General features: G+C 43.3%; 1 protein-coding gene across 4 annotated transcripts in view; it reads left to right on the top strand.

Moving 5' to 3' along the window:
- Window positions 1-16,518, top strand: part of LOC126297807 (protein O-linked-mannose beta-1,2-N-acetylglucosaminyltransferase 1-like) — a 1,990,313-nt gene that overhangs the window by 1,242,364 nt on the left and 731,431 nt on the right. The gene's annotated exons all lie outside the window — the stretch shown is intronic.

Raw genomic sequence — 16,518 nt, 5'->3', positions numbered from 1 at the left:
CAGCGAGGTGTAGGGCGGTTTTTGACTGCGGAAGGAGTGTCTGCTGTGTATGGAGAACACAGTAAGTAATGTGCGAGTGTGTCTGTTTGGAATAAACAATTTCGAGACAGAGCATTTAAAGTCCGGAAATATGTGCACAGCTCGTTCCCCAAAACCTGACGGAGGAGCAGAAGGTGAACAGAATGTCGACATCACTGAAGCACCTAGAAACGTATCACGATGAAGAGTATCGATTCGTGTTCCGTCCTGTCGAGAGAGATGAAACATGGTGTCATCATTTTGAACCGGGCAGCAAGCATAAGAGCCAGCAATGGAAGCACATGGATTCTCCCCAATCGAAGAACTCGAAAGCCGTGCACACAGTTCCGAGAAAATCATGACGACATTTCCTTTGGCTGCAGTGGCCAGCTGGCCACTGACTTTCTGGAACACGGCGCCACAATGATCGCACAGTGGTACATGGAAACGTCGCAAAAATTGATGGTCGCATCAAGACCAAACGTCATCTAATGTGCGCAGACGTTATCATTCTGTTGCAGGATAATGACGGTCCACATGTTGCAAGGTTGTTTGAGCTACACTACAGAAGTTTCGCTGGTAAGCCCTTACACATCTTCCATACAGTCCCAATCTCTGCCCATGTGATTTCCACATTTTTGGAGCCCTGAAGAAAGACATTCGTGGCCATCGATTTTCTTCGGACGAAGAGGTGGATGGGTACAATCACGGTTCCGGAGGCAACAGCAAACATTTTCCCGTGTAGGCATTGGCCGTCTTGTCTCACAGAGGGATAAATCTATTATCAGTTACCGCGATTACTTTTGAAATAATAAACAATTTGCTTACTTTCATCCCATCTGTCTCGTTTTCATTTGACTGCCCTTTATAGCTGCCTAATAAAAGTCATGGACCTTGACACCTTCCTATTTAATGTACTTTGCCTATTAAGCATTGCGTTCGAACATCGGGTGTACTCTGTTAGCGACGTATTGTATGTGGTTCCCCAAGTTAGCCTCTGGTCTAGTCAGACCCTTAGTACCTCACTTTCTGTGAGAGCTCCGTAAGCTGATTGGTCTGTAATTTTGTGAGAGGAAATGGTCTTTACACGGCTTCTTGAATATGAGTACCTCACCTGGCTTCCAAAAGGCAGGGAATGTTTGGTGTTGGAGGATGGCATTCGTGATGTATGTTAGGTATTCTGTAGCTTTACCTGTGTACTCCTTGAGAACTCGATTTTCAGTGGCATCTGGACCAGGTGCTTCTCCAGCTGAGGTGTGCTTCATAGCACATGTGATATCATGTACACGAGCACTTCTGATTTAGTCGATCGCTGGTTGGGCTACAAATTGTGCGGCCTCTTGGTTGTTTCAAGTATAAACACTGGGTCTGAGGGATCCAGATGTAGCGTGAAAGATGTTGCTGGTACTCTGGTCATTAGTAACGCCGTTTCCTCAGTTAAGTAGGCATGTCCAGCAAGACCACCGTCATATCCTTGTAATGTGGGTGTGTAGTTTCGCTCCTTTGTGAAGTTTCAAGAGAGGTTCCACACTCCTATGCCGCTAGTATCCAGCTCAGAGAATTTTCTGATCCCACTGTGGGTTTCTGAAGTTTTGTATTTTCTCCTTCATGATTCTCTGGGTTCTTCTGACGCGCAGGTTATGCAGTGGTGACCTTCGGTGTTGCAGTTGTTTACTGAGTCGGTTTCACGTGGGGATAAAATCCAGGACTACCTGTGTAAGTATTTTTGAGTGTTGGCGTGGCGTGACACTGGAATGCCGTCAGACAGTAAGCTCTAGACGGCAGTAGTAAGCGTCTCAACATCTTCATCAGTTTGTGGTGTGCGAGTAACTTCGTGAGTCTCCGGGGTGCTCTTGTCAAGTGTCTCCTTGAACATATTCCAGTTCGAGCGCTTGTAGTCCTTTATGCAGCTTGGTTCTATTTTCTGCTGTGTCACTTCTGTGTGCAGTACAACTGGTAGGTTGTAGGAGGCCGACTCCTTTTCAACCGCAACGTTGTAATTGTTATGCCCTTTACGAGGGCTATGCCTGTCAGTTCTGACTTTTATCTCATAGTGTTGGGCACAAGTGAGGGTAAACGGGCTGTAATATGACGTAGGTTCGGCCTAGAGAGTGATACACTTATTGCCATTGGGGTTCCGTAATCGCGAGTCCCAGTCGAGATGTTTAACGTTGAGATTTCCAACGACGATGACGCGGTAGAATGTTGAGTTACTTGATGGTATCGTGGCGAGTTTTCTAGTAATACCAGTCCGGTGATGGCTCCATTGAACTTGACCCTGAAAAGTGTGACGTGTAGCTTCTCGAATTCAGGGAGGTCGACGTTATTTTTCTGAGCATCTTTGTGTATGACAGTTACTGTTTCGCCTCCAACACTGTCACCTGGTCGGTCGGTACGATAGACACAATAACCTGAGATGTTGTCTGTGAGATTTGAGTAGTGACTCGTTCACAAGGGCGATTTGGATACCGTTCCACACTATGATCTCAACTAAACCAATTTCAGTTCACAACTAATCAGGTTGACCGTGATTCTCAACAGTGCACACTCATCTACATTCTACTGTCGAAGATGACGTTCTCTTCAGATGGTAGTTTTTGGAACTTGCCCTGAATTTGTTACTATAGGATGTGGTAGTGCTGAGCTCCATAATTGAAATACTTGTTGGAATGGCACTGCATTTTTATTTAAATCTACAGTAACTTGGTGTAAGATAGTGCTCACATACAAATGACATGCCGAAATTAAAATAATATAAAACTGTTCGGTGACGTTGCCAGTAACTTGAGACTGATTACAAGCAACTACGATTGTTGACGTTGTTATGCTTTATTATATGTTCGGTCGCTACATTCGGCTGCGTGACTGGAGCGTTACCCTCTCTGAATTTATTTGTACCTGATGCCGCTTGGGGGCAATTTTTAACAGGCAGCCGCTCAACGGTTCTTAACGTTTCACTCTCCTCTGTGAGAGTGGGAACAGCGGTGAATGCAGTTTCGGTCGGAAGGCTGTCTTAGCTCATGGAGCGCGCGCCGGGTTTGCTAATTTCAAATTTGATTTATTCCTCATTTAGACACCTGTTGTCTTACATTTTATAACAGGTCGTTCATTTTACACCTTTTCATGTAGATTACGAAACATATTCCATATTACAAGCAACAATTTTTGTTTTCGGCAATTACTACGGAAATAATGATAACTTAAAGTGCACTAGAAATTGAAAGAAAAAAAAACACATACACACACACAAAAATATTCAGATTTTAAGAAGATATTGTGACAGGAGATAGGAAAGACTTGGATAGAAAGAGAGAGAGAAATGTTACCCTGTCTGAAGCAGCCTGGTCTGGAAGGCGCGGAACTACTTCGAGCCTTGCAGTCCCGGTCTACTACAGTTTAATTTACGGATTAATATTTCTAAACACTATTTATAAAAACGCTATGACTATTATGTACATTGTGGAAAGTGCAGTGGTGAGTAAGAGTAACATAAGTTATTTCTTGGGGTTATTAAGTAACCTTCAGTTCCTGTATTATATGTCTTGAATGTTACGTATTATGTTGCTGCCGGCCGGTGTGGCCGTGCGGTTCTAGGCGCTTCAGTCTGTTACCGCGTGACCGCTACGGTCGCAGGTTCGAATCCTGCCTCGGGCATGGATGTGTGTGATGTCCTTAGGTTAGTTAGGTTTAAGTAGTTCTAAGTTCTAGGGGACTTATGATCACAGATGTTAAGTCCCATAGTGCTCAGAGCCATTTTTATTATGCTGCTTATATACTAAGTGTTCAGTTACAAGTGTTACATCCAACAGCGGTATAATGACCGCGGAATGGATATACCTGCTGTTCATACTTAAGCTGAAACAGGTTTACAAGGTTGATTGCACTACACTGTTTATTCTAATACAGTTTAATTATTCTGAATATTGTGTAAGGCTGTCTGCTGTACGTGTTGGCGAAAGTGTTCGCTGTTTGAGTGAGTGTGTGTTTCGGAATTGTTGCCTGTGTGGTGTAGGAGTTGGAACTGTTGTCTTAGGTGCTTCATGTGTGTTTCAGTGTCCTGTTATACGGCCGTGTCTGTCTGTACTCGTCATGTAATGCCCTTGAGACACCATCAGCTATTTTATTTATTGTCTCCCACTCGTCTTTGCCTCTTATTGCCCGTATCACGTCACTGTCGTACTGACTTGGTGACTGGTGTGCTGCTCTGTACTGGCGACAGTAAAAAAGTATGTGTTCTGGGGATTCATGCTCCCTACATGTACAAATAGCACACTGGCTGCGTACGGCCTACGCGGTGTAAGTGCGTAGATCAGGGTCGTAATCTGTCAGAAAGTTAACCATACCCCGGCTAGGACTGATGTGGCCCAGTGTCAGATGTTTCCTGATGTCCGGGAAGAAATGATATACCCTACGGCCCTTATCGCTTGACTCCCATTCCTTTTGCGAAGTATCCACCGGCCATTTAACGAGCTGCGCTTCTCGGTGGTGTCCTGTCTGGTAATCTCAATTACCTCTTCCTGTTTCCCCCTCCTCAGCCAGTACAATGCAGCCCGAAACCGGATAATCATGTCGATAGGGAAGATTCCAAGTCACACTCAGAGTGATTCCACTAACGGCGTCCTGACAGTTCCTGACAGCCTTACTAGGGCACTTCTCTGCTCTCGCCGCCCGATGTACCTATTCGTCACCAGACGCAATCGGTGGCCCCATGCACTGTCTGCAAAACGGACCACAGACTCAAAGATTGCACAACGGTAAGTTCTCAATGTGCGTAATGATACCCTGAAGTGTGTTACGCTGAGTCTGGCCAGCTTGTGCATGATCTTGGCAGCCGTATCACACGTTGTTGTGATGTGTTCGTCAAAGGACAGTCGTTCGTCGTGTTGCACACCAAGATATCTTGTTTTCCCTTGTTTTCCGTTGTCTGCGTATTCTAATGTCGTGTAGTTTTATGGTCGGATTACTTTTTAGTGCTTGTATGCTAAACGACGAAAACATGTATTTTTTGTGAAATGTTAAAATTGTGAATAATAAGTGATTCTCTACACATGTAGCAATTCATTGCAATCCCAATGGATCCGAAGCATTGTACGGTCCTTCCAAATTCCTGGACCTCCGGTAGTATTTACGCTTTCAATATCCGTCTGCGGACGCAAACATTTCGGTCCTTCAGAGCGGGATTGTGATGGATTCGGAGAAGTAACGTGCAACGGCAGCCATCCATCGCGGAGCGGCAGTGACGAGTTCCAGCGAAGCAGCACGGAGACGCAGCCAGCATCGACACGACGCATCAATAAGCTAAATACCCGGTCTAGCTATTCTCGTTCCTCTAGTTCCCATTCACTCTAACTACTGCTTCTGCTGCTGTTACCTGCCAACGCCAGCTCTCCATGATGGACGAACTTTTAAGAAAGAAACTTGTTACTGTAAGCTCGGTGGCGAAAGCAAGCCCCACGGGGTTGTTATTGTTTGCAAACGCATTCGATATAACAGGCAAATCGGACACTTACGATATTAGTGCCAGCCTAGAACAGTTGCCAAAGGTTCCGGAGAAGTATGAAGACGTGCAGTCACTGATGGAATTTTTCGAAGACTTAGACATACACGTGCTGAATAATGAGAAATCTTCGAAAATACGGTGTTCGTGGTTTCGGAAAAAGTGAGAACAATTCAGATGAATCACGTCAACACAGCTGATAAGGTTTTTCTCAGATGCTAGGTTTGCCTTGAGTGAGTCAAACGTTGCACGTTATAAAACTTTCTTCATTTAACTGTGATGTAACACAATTCGTGCACTTTTACGATACAGTGTAAATCTCGTCATGAAGAATTAAAGAGCATTGCTAGGTATCATCTACATGTACATACATACTCCAAAGCCACCGTATTTTGTGTGGCGGAGGGTACCCTGTACCACCAATAGCCATTTCCTTTCCTGTTCCACTCGCAAATAAATTGAGGGCAAAACGAGTGTCTATATGCCTCTGTACAAGCCCTCCTCTCTGTAATCTTGTCTTCATGGTCCTTATGGAAAATGTACGTTGGCGGAAGGAGAATCGTGCTGCAGTCAATCTCAAAAGTCAGTTCTCTAAATTTTCTCAATCGTGCTCCTCGAAAAGAAAGTCGCCATCCCTCAAGTGATGCCCATTGGAGTTCCCGAAGCATCTCCGTAACATCTGCGTGTCGTTTGAACCTACCGGTTACAAATCTAGCAGCGCGCTTCTGAATTGCATCCATCTTTAGCTAAGTTCATTAACTGGTAAAGCTCGCAATGTAATTGCTCATCTTCTGGTGAATAATGCTAACTTTATGGTAGGTTTTGATTTTGACTGTAACAGATACAACAATCCTCGATGGACTGTAATCGTGACATTCAAATGAACTATTGACGCTACCGTCAAAGACAAAGCCTTGTGCAAGTGAACTTCGTGCACTGCTGAATGAGTCTTCATGGCATTACAGCTGGATGTCTCTTTGCAAGACATAATTAAATCACAGCTCATTATAGAAACAGTTGAACAGTGTATAAGGGCAGAGTCTGAAGCCAGTTTGAGTTCGAACAGTTTCCCAACATTCAAAGAACCTTGCGTTTTTCTCGAAAATCACCGCAAATAATTAGAAATCGTCAAGGCTGCAGTACAATCACGTCACGATGTATCTGGTAATAAACAATAAAATGCCTACAAGGCAAGCAGTTTGAGCAGTCGAGACAGGTTTACGCCGGTACTACTACTGCTGCATGTGTCGTTTGCAACGACACTCACACATTGCGCAAGTGCAGAAAATTCATGCAAGCTGCATGTATCAAACGCATGCACAACAACGTGTGCTGCAATTGTCTGCAGTATGATCGCAAGATTTCCAACTGAAAATCCATTAGCTGTCCAACTTTCGAAAAAACAACACCACACGTTGCTACACGCGGAATAACAACGCACACAAGAGGAACAAGAAAGGATTGTCCAAGTGACTTGCAATAGGAACACAACGACAAACATCAACAGATAGATCGAGCTATTGTTCATTGGTAAGCCCAGGCAAATGAGTACTCCTTGCGACAGCCAGCATAAAGCTGTAAGACAGCAGTGGCAAAAGTCAGACTTGTCTTGCTTTGTTAGATACTGGTTGTCTCTCATGCATCATATAAGAAGCATGTGCACAACGTCTCAAACCTCAAAAGTGGCTCAGCAGAGTACAAATTCAAGGAACAGGTGCAACCTTTTCAGAAACAAAACAAAACAAAACAAATGGGCTCTTTAATAAGCAACTTTATGTTGTCTATTGATTATTTACCTTTCCCGAAGATAACTGACTGTTTGCCAGAATAAGTAATTCAGACTAGTACATGGGACTTGCCGAATGTACATCTCGCTGATCTAGATTTTTGGTCACCTAGTAAGATCAAAGTGTTGCTAGAAGCAGTAGTTTGTTCGTATACTCAGAGGTCAAAGGCTATCTCCAGAGGAGCTGATCATCCAGTGCTTCAGGAGGCAGAACTAGGATGGATCATAGCAGGTCGGTATCAACGGCAGAGCACACCAGTTCGTCACGGCGGCTTGTCGTCTCTTGCTTTGTGGAAACAGATACTGGCGTTGAAAAACGTCCAAATCTGGGAAATAGAAGAATTCCGTCAAGCTATGACGACGAAAGAAGAGAAACAGTGCGAAGCACACTTACTGTTACACATATCGAAAGATTCCACAGACAGATTCGGTGTACACCTTTTGGAGTCAGTCATACGACACTTTCCACACTGCAGCAAAACGCTTCTCTCAGACTGAACAAAGACTACCAAGAGTAACAGAGCTTGTGGAAAGCTATACTCAGATTTTATGGCAACACGTATCTAAAATGGAGAAAGTAGCTGATGTTACAATGCGAAAACTGTCTCCAGCAGACGTGCAAGAAAACAACCTGTGGTGGTAGGGACAAGCCTGGCTTAAAGAAGACAACACTTCATGGCCTGCATCTCAGGGGGTGCCAAAAGAAGGTTCAAATAGCTCTGAGCACTATGGGACTTAACTGCTGTGGTCATCAGTCCCATAGAACTTAGAACTACTTAAACCTAACGAACCTAAGGACATCACACACATCCATGCCCGAGGCAGGATTCGAACCTGCGACCGTAGTAGTCTCGCGGTTCCAGACTGTAGCGCCTAGAACCACTCGGCCATTCCGGCCAGCGCCAAAAGGAGGAGCTCAAATCCTCTGTCACATCTGCAGACCTATCCAAGACGAAGAAGGCATCGATTGTCACCTCATTTGGAAGATATGGAAAGCAGGGGTGAACTCCTTTAAGTACCACTTATACCAAACGATGGAAAACGTGTGCCCAACAGTCGAAGAGCTGTCAATCCTTATTTATCAGATTGAGGCTTACTTGAACTCTCGTCCTCTCACACCACTGTCTGCGACCCTGCTGATTCCGAAGTCCTGACCCTAGACCAGTTCCTGACTGGAACTGCCATCACAAGTATCCTGCAACCAGGTCTAGGTACAACCAAACTGACCTTGCTCACGGTGGAAACTACAGCAGCAAAGTTTCCAGATCTTTTGGTGACGCTGGTCATCTGGTTACCTACATCATCAGCAATAGTGGGCCAAGTGGTCTGTCTCTAGTCAGACTGTGCAGCCTGACACATTTGCCAGAGTAAAGGAAGACAACCTGCCGACCAATATTCTTGAATCTGGCCTTCATTGAAGGAGTGCAACATGAGTTGCGCGGAATGGTGCGAGTGGCAGTGTTCGTACACTGCAGGGGCTTTTGAAGAGCAAGCTATGTGACACAAAAGTGAACAGTATATTCGTGTTTCTTATCGTGTATGTTTTCTTTCCTTTGTTCGGTATGTATCTTCCTCAGTGCATTTCGACATTTTTTTTGTGTTTTAGTAGTGATTGTGATTTTCAGGTGCCGGCTACAAACTCTATTGACAGAATAGCTAGTTCAAAGACGCAATGATATCTGCATTTCCATGTGTTTTCTTTCATACTTTAGCAAGAGTTTTTGTTATTTGTATTACTACGAAAATAAATTAATATTTCTTTGGCGGCCGGCATGTTCAGTGGCTACATTCTACCGAGACACTGGAGGCCGCTGCCCTGTCTGGAGTTATTTGTACCTGATGCCACTGGGGAACAATGGTTAGCAAGACACCCGTTCAATGGTGCCTAACTGTGCATTCACCTCTGTGAGAGTGAGAACAGTGGTGAATGCAGTCTCGGTTGAACGGCTGTCGTGTCTCATGGCCCGCGCGCCTTCTAAGATAAACGGCGAAGTGATACTGTACAGTTTGTTATGTGAATGTTAACTCAGTTGTGAACAATAAGTGCTTCTCTAACACATTATTCATTGCAATCCAAATGGATCAGAGTCACTACACAGTCCTTCAAAATTCTTGGCTCTCCGGTAAAATTTACAGCTTACATTTACTTCTGCAGAGGCAAACTTGTAGAATACTGCCTGGACTGCCCACCGAACGTGAAGCTCATGCGGTTGTAGCAGTTATCAGTAAGTTGTTTTCAGATAGTCCTATTTCATCTATCTTCTATCTATCTATCTATCTATCTTCTATGTGGCTATAAATATATAAATTTAAGTTCTCTGTCACGATTCTGTCTGTATGTTTGGATAAATCTAAGGAATTTCTGTAGGGATTTTATATTGTTTTCACTAATATATTGATCAGCTTATGAGAAATGTTTGTGTACATAATTTGTAAACATATCTTGCAAACGAGCTGAACTATGATGAATTTAAGTCTTCTGTCCCTCTGGCATTGTAGTCATGGCGGTGAATGGCGGACATCCCTGGAAACAGGGTAGGTTGCGCGGCATAGTGTTGTCACGTGGAAAAGGACGCCTCATACAGATTTTGTGTGGCAGAGAATGTAGTGTTCCACTGTCACAATGCGCAGGGTGCACGCTACCGATGTTCTGTGCAGAGGATGTTTCGTACCACTGTTGTGTGGCATAGGGTGCTTTGTGGTGATGTTGCATGGTAAAGTTTGCTTCGTAACATGTTGCATGGCAAAGGGTGCTTCATAACATTTTGTGTGACAAAGGGAGCTTTATAACCGATGTTATGCCACAGAGAACGCTTTGTACCAATGTTACTCGGTAGAGGATGTTCTGTATCAATCTTGTGTAGCAGATTGTGGTTCATACCAACGCGGTGTGACAGAATGTGATTCGTAGCAATGTTGCGTGACGAAGGGTGCGTCTAACAACTTTAGGTGACAGAGGGTGCGGTGTAACGATGTTTCGTGTCAAAGGGAGCTTCAAACCAACGTTACATGAGAGAGTTCGTACCGATGTTGTCCTTCGTACCGATGTTGAGCAGGCCGTTGTGACCGAGCGGTTCTAGGCGCGTCAGTCAGGAACTGCGCTGCTGCTACGGTCGCAGGTTCGAATCCTGCCTCGAGATTGGATGTGTGTACTGTCTTTAGGTTAGTTAGGTTTAAGTACTTCTAGGTCTAGGGGACTGATGACCTCAGATGTTGTTAAGTCCCATAGCGCTCAGAGCCATTTGAGCCATTTTCGTAACGATGTTGTGCGATAGGGGGTGCTCCATATAATGTTTTGTGGCAGAGGGTGCATCCAGCTAATGCTTCGTGGCAGAGGGTGCTTTTTAGCAGTTTCATGCTGGGAATTGCAGGAAAAGGTCACAGAACATGTAGCCGAACTGACGCTGCTGTCGGGCGGACTGGGAGGTGTGGCTGCTCACAGCTCCCACCATTGGATCGGGAAGTTACTCCAAACGCCAGTTAAATATGGAACATGGAACATTTTTACATCCTGAGAATTTTCCTGGGGTATGCTGTTTAAATCGTTTAAGGTATCTAAAACTGATGATACTCATTTACCTAAAGTTGTTTTCTGAATTTTAATCATAACTCTGTGCAATGGCCCATAAACAAAATTACCACTACACCAGACAAGCCGTCCAGCTGCAGATAATTAGTGCTAATCCTGTGAATTTGGAGCGGGTCTCTATTTTGAATAGATAATAATGAAATGAACGTCAATTTCAGGGTGGTTTATCGCGAAGGCTTATCCACATAACCATTCAGGTGATAACTGCTTTGTATCAAAGCTATTAGCATTGAAAATTCACTGTTTTCCCGTGTGAATTATTGGAGGCTCCCAACCCTGTTAAGTCATTCGGACAAAGTAGTAATATCTGCCACGTTTCAGAACATGTGGCAGAGGATCTCCTGCTTATAAACGAGCCTAGCTGTAGTTGTGATCTTAATAATGCAATAAGAACCATATCTGTTGGACCGCAAATGTTGCGATTGGAAAGGAATTGGAACATAGCTTTGTAGAAACAACCTTCCTGGCATCTACCTGCTGTAATATACGGATACGTCTGGAATCTCATAGCTGAGTTGTTCTGAGATTTGAACAATTCTCCTGCCGAATGCGAGTCTAGTGGCGTAACTATAGCACCTCCTCCTTCAGTTATTGAACACAGTTGGGCTAAGGAAGTAAATTACTTACTTTCATATGTGTTTCAGTGCGTGTACACCTGTTTGCGTATGTGTTCGAGGCGTGCATATGCGAGCTTGAGCCTGAGCGTCATGTGTGTTAGTTGTGATATTTCTTTGTACAACTTAATGTTACCACATTACGCCTGCCCCCTCCCCCCCCCCCCCCCCCCCGCCCCCCAAGACATACACACTTGTTTCCATTTTCAACCATTTACCAACAATGTAAAAATTAGCTCAACTGTATCAAAACTGTTCAAGATAAGATTAAATGACAATTAAACGCCCAAATTATTACGGTAATATCATAATGACCCTCGATGCTAGTAGTTCATCGAAATCTATCAATAGATAGTAGACACACTTCGGGAAGCAGTTAAACGTAGCCATGCTTACCACATAATATGTTTTAAATAACAACTCCTCTGGTATAAGTCGATGTGTGTATTGCTACTAGTTTTTAACTGGAGGCTATAATCGAGCAATTTGGAATTTTTATTCAGTTTTCACACCTTTTAGTCCAATTTCCATCGTTTTGACCGAGATTTTATTGACTGGCAAAAACAGGAAATTTTATCCATACTGGTTTTTCTTTATAGTTTCTTGTCGATGAAGTTTACTTATACATTTCGAAACTGAAGCTAGCTGTTCGTTGTTTCGGTCTTCTGTTGTGCTGCGAGCTATCTCCAAACCGCAAGACCCGCTCCCAACACTGCAGGAAGCGGTATAGCTCGTAAGCTTGCTTGCAATTTACATAACGACCCTGAGGATAACACCAAGTCACCGACTGTACGGAAACACGCCGCGCTCTGTAGATAAGGGAACAGCTATGCGATTTCGCACTCGTATTTACAGATTGCGGAAAGGAGCTAAAAAGGATTTCATATTGTTAATTACAACAAGTTCATTAGTGCTCCTGCAGGCTAGTGGGATATATGAAACAATGTTAACTATATCAAGAATACAGTTAAATTTACCAGAAATTGTTTCTATTTAGACACGTTTCCAATGCACTTCCGTTGCCATCGCGGTACGAGCAGTCTTAGTAGATGCTGGCTTTAGGTCGGAGCCACAGATCGTTGCACTTGCCAAACGGCTCTCTAACCTACGTATCTTATCGGCGAACTGTATTGATTCCACTGGTTAGCCAAGACAAGAATACTTTTACTAATACTACTGTAATCACAACCACTATATCACTCTTTTACTACAGAATTATAGTTTGGTGCGATATTCGTACACTGTAACTTTAATAACGCATTTTAAAGGCTATGAATACTTTTTAAGTAATTTTATCTAGAAGCTATACTTTCTGATCCTCTTAATTCCCCCCACGGCGTGTAGCTAATTAGACTGTTTCTAGAATTTGTCTTTTACTGTCGTACAAAATAAATTACATAAAAGAAATAGCAAAATTTTGAGAGGTGATAGAATCCGGAAGAGAGGTCATACATCCCCGCCTTCAACTTTCAAGAGCTATGTCAGTCCTACAGAGCGTACAACCATAAAAAATAAATAACCATACTGTTGCTGGGTGTATTGCTTAAAATACAAGTGAATAATCACCAACAGTTTAAAATAAATTAAAAGGTGTTTCACAGGCCTTAGGAGCTTTTCATCTCTCTTTACTGTAGAATGTAAGGCCTTTTTTGAAGTTGCTTTGATACTCTGTTTTGTGAAAGTAATATTGGTCCTACTGACAAGGAAACCTTCCCATCGCACCCCCTTCAGATTTAGTGGTAAAAAAATGGCTCTGAGCACTATGGGACTTAACATCTGTGGTCATCAGTCCCCTAGAACTTAGAACTACTTAAACCTAACTAACCTAAGGACATCACACACATCCATGCCCGAGGCAGGATTCGAACCTGCGACCGTAGCAGTTGCACGGTTCCGGACTGAGCGCCTAGAACCGCGAGACCACCGCGGCCGGCTTTAGTGGTAAGATTGGCCAGTGGGTAGCCCGTCGAAAACTGAACACAGTTCAAGCGTGAAAACAAAATAGAAACAGTGAACGGTCCTAGACTAATAAGTGCAATAAAGAGCAATGTAAAACAGCAGCGCCGTCGTGGGTAAGTGGTTACGGTGTTAGCGTGCCAAGTGAGCGAATTGTATTCAACACCCCTTTGGTGAATTTTTTTTTCTTTCCTTCACAACATTATGAACTGTCCGTCTGGTCACTGAAATGTTTGGTCTCTTTCTGTAATCTTGGCAGTTGTCGTACTATATATTGGTTATAGAATATAAGTCACGTGGTAAGAATACGTTACCGTCGCAAGTAAATGTGTTGATTAGTGAGAGCAGGCGAGATATCACATAGACGTCTCACGGAAATGAAAACAACAAATAATCGGGTCTGAAATATGTTACAACAATGGAATTCAAGAGTCAAAACTTCCAAAAACGTGTGTTTTGACAGAGCACAGAGAAACTGTGTGATTGTAAAACTGTTGCGTTCATTTGTTGCAACTTATGTGAAAAACTATTATTTTCTTCATCATTTCCTTGAGAGTGATCACATTCATATGTACAAGGAGGCATATCTCACGCACTTACCAGGCGTACAAATTAGGTGCGTCAGTGACACACGTACCGTCGTTAATGCCGTGTATGACACACAGACGTGTTTTCTTGTGAAGGATTCGGTTGACTTGTCGCCTTGTCATCAAACGTTTAGGGTTCCCATTCGAAAGCCACTTCCTTTCGCCTGCTAATAGAGTAGTTGTGCAGAATCAAAATGGTTCAAATGGCTCTGAGCACTATGGGACTTAACATCTCAGGTCATCAGTCCCCTAGAACTTAGAACTACTTAAACCTAACTAACCTAAGGACGTCACACAAATCCATGCTCGAGGCAGGATTCGAACCTGCGACCGTAGCGGTCGCGCGGTTCCAGACTGAAGCGCCTAGAGCCGCTCGGCCACAAGAGGCCGGTTGTGCAGAATCAACTGTCATTAAAGGTCCCTATCTTACATCTTGCTGTTGCAAACGGACGTTACACGACGAGACAGACACAAATTTGAATAAAGAGAAAAGCGGAAAGAAAAGATATTTGCACGAGGGAGATTTGAATACGGCTCGTCCGCTTGACAGCCCAACACCGTAATCACTTAACCACGACGCCATTTCTCTTCCCAACTCCTCTATATTGCACTTCTTGTTCTTGGACCGTTCACTGTTTCTATTTTGCTTTTTTCTACAGTCCAGTATACCTTCTTCCTGTTTTCATACTTGATCTGTGTTCAGTTTTTGACGAGCTCTCCACTGGGTCCTATTACCACTAAATGTTAGGGGTGCGATAGAGAGCACCCTAGTGAGATAAACGGGCTGTCTCTTGCGTTCACGTTTGCTTCTTTAACTGAAATTTTCATCCACCTTTATAAAATATATATAATTCGCTGACCATGGTATCTATAGAATGTGGCGCTGTGGTCACTCCACGGATTTTAGGCACGTTATAACTAGTCTGCACGTTACACCACATTTCGGATGTACATGGACTCAAATTATATACCTGGATATGCCCAGTTTCTCAGCAATAGAAATACGCCGACCATCAAAAAACCTTTGAGACTGATTTTGTTCCTGGCATAAAAGCGACGTCAGGGCAGTAACTGGTGTGGCAGCTCGAGTATTCGACCAGTCAGTTGTAAGCAGCCAGTGTTAATTACTGGACTTACGGCCGCAGTGTTGTCACCAATTGTAATGGAACAACATACCTAATTCAAGCACCCAAGACATTTTGAGTATGTTTTGAAGAAGGGAAAAGTGCGTCCATAGTATGTCCCGCACACCTTGACTTTCGAACAAAAACAACGACGCGTGCACGCCTGCCGCGACTTGATTGAAATGCGAAACGAGGACAATTATTTTCTGGAAAAAATTGTCACGTGTGACGAGACTTGATGTTACCAATTCTAACCTACAACAAAACGACAACGTGCAGAAATTCGCATGAAGGGCCTACGATTTTACGACATAATCGTTATTCAAATCATTGTGACGCGCGAAAAAAAAACGGCTCTGACCACTATGGGACTTAACATCTGAGGTCATCAGTCCCCTAGACTTACAACTACTTAAATCTAACCAACCTATGGACATCATACACATCCATGCCAGAGGCAGGATTCGAACCTGCGACCGTAGCAGCAGCGTGGTTCCGGACTGAAGCGCCTAGAACCGCTCGGTCACAGAGCCAGCTGTGACGTGTGAATCGAACATTATTCCAAAGAAGCAGTTTTCTGACAGTTTCGCATGATTTTATGAATTTTCTGTGCGTTGTACACGGGTAGAGGGAGACTATCTTATCAGTCCAGTCTCGAAACTGTTTGGGCTGGCAGGGTATAATCTTATAACGGAAAAAAAATATGAGAAACTTAGTATTTAAAACCTTATCTACGTCAAGGACACAGACGAACGAGCACAAGCTCAGTTGTGCGAGGAATCTTCACGTTTTCAAAAAACGTTTTCGCCGTTCGTCTATTTTTAGTCAAATTGCAGAAATACTTGAACTGATAGTTCAGTGAAGCGCAATTTCGGAAGATTTTTTATGCGGAAAAATATTTATAATGCTTTGCAACTTTGGGTATAATTTACGTTACTTATTTTCTTTGATAATTAAAAAAATGGTCTTAAGTGGAGCAGACTGAAAGCAATCAGATTAATTTAGTCAATGCTATTGCAGATCAGATTTGCAGGTAGTGAAATAAAAAGATCCGACGCACAAGTTGCTTGAATGTAATTAAGATACAACGTAACTGTTATAATTAATTTTTGTGTCTATGAAGAGCATTTTTGTTGGAGTAGGACCAAATTTATGTCAGTTACCCTTTAAAATTTTACTTATTACATTGCTCTGAAGTGCTTGCACTGAATCAACTAAACGTCTTCCTTACAAAATAATGCTTAGTAATATATAGTGTATGTGACTAGATCAGGTGCTTAATAGGAATGAGCTTCTCTGATCAGGGTATATACTCAGGGTATATACTCAAGACTGAAATCCCGAGCT

This window comes from Schistocerca gregaria, chromosome X, assembly GCF_023897955.1.
Source record: "Schistocerca gregaria isolate iqSchGreg1 chromosome X, iqSchGreg1.2, whole genome shotgun sequence".
NCBI lineage: Eukaryota > Metazoa > Arthropoda > Insecta > Orthoptera > Acrididae > Schistocerca > Schistocerca gregaria.
The sequence above is the reverse complement of the archived record's forward strand: the minus strand, read 5'-3'. Positions and strand labels throughout refer to the sequence as shown.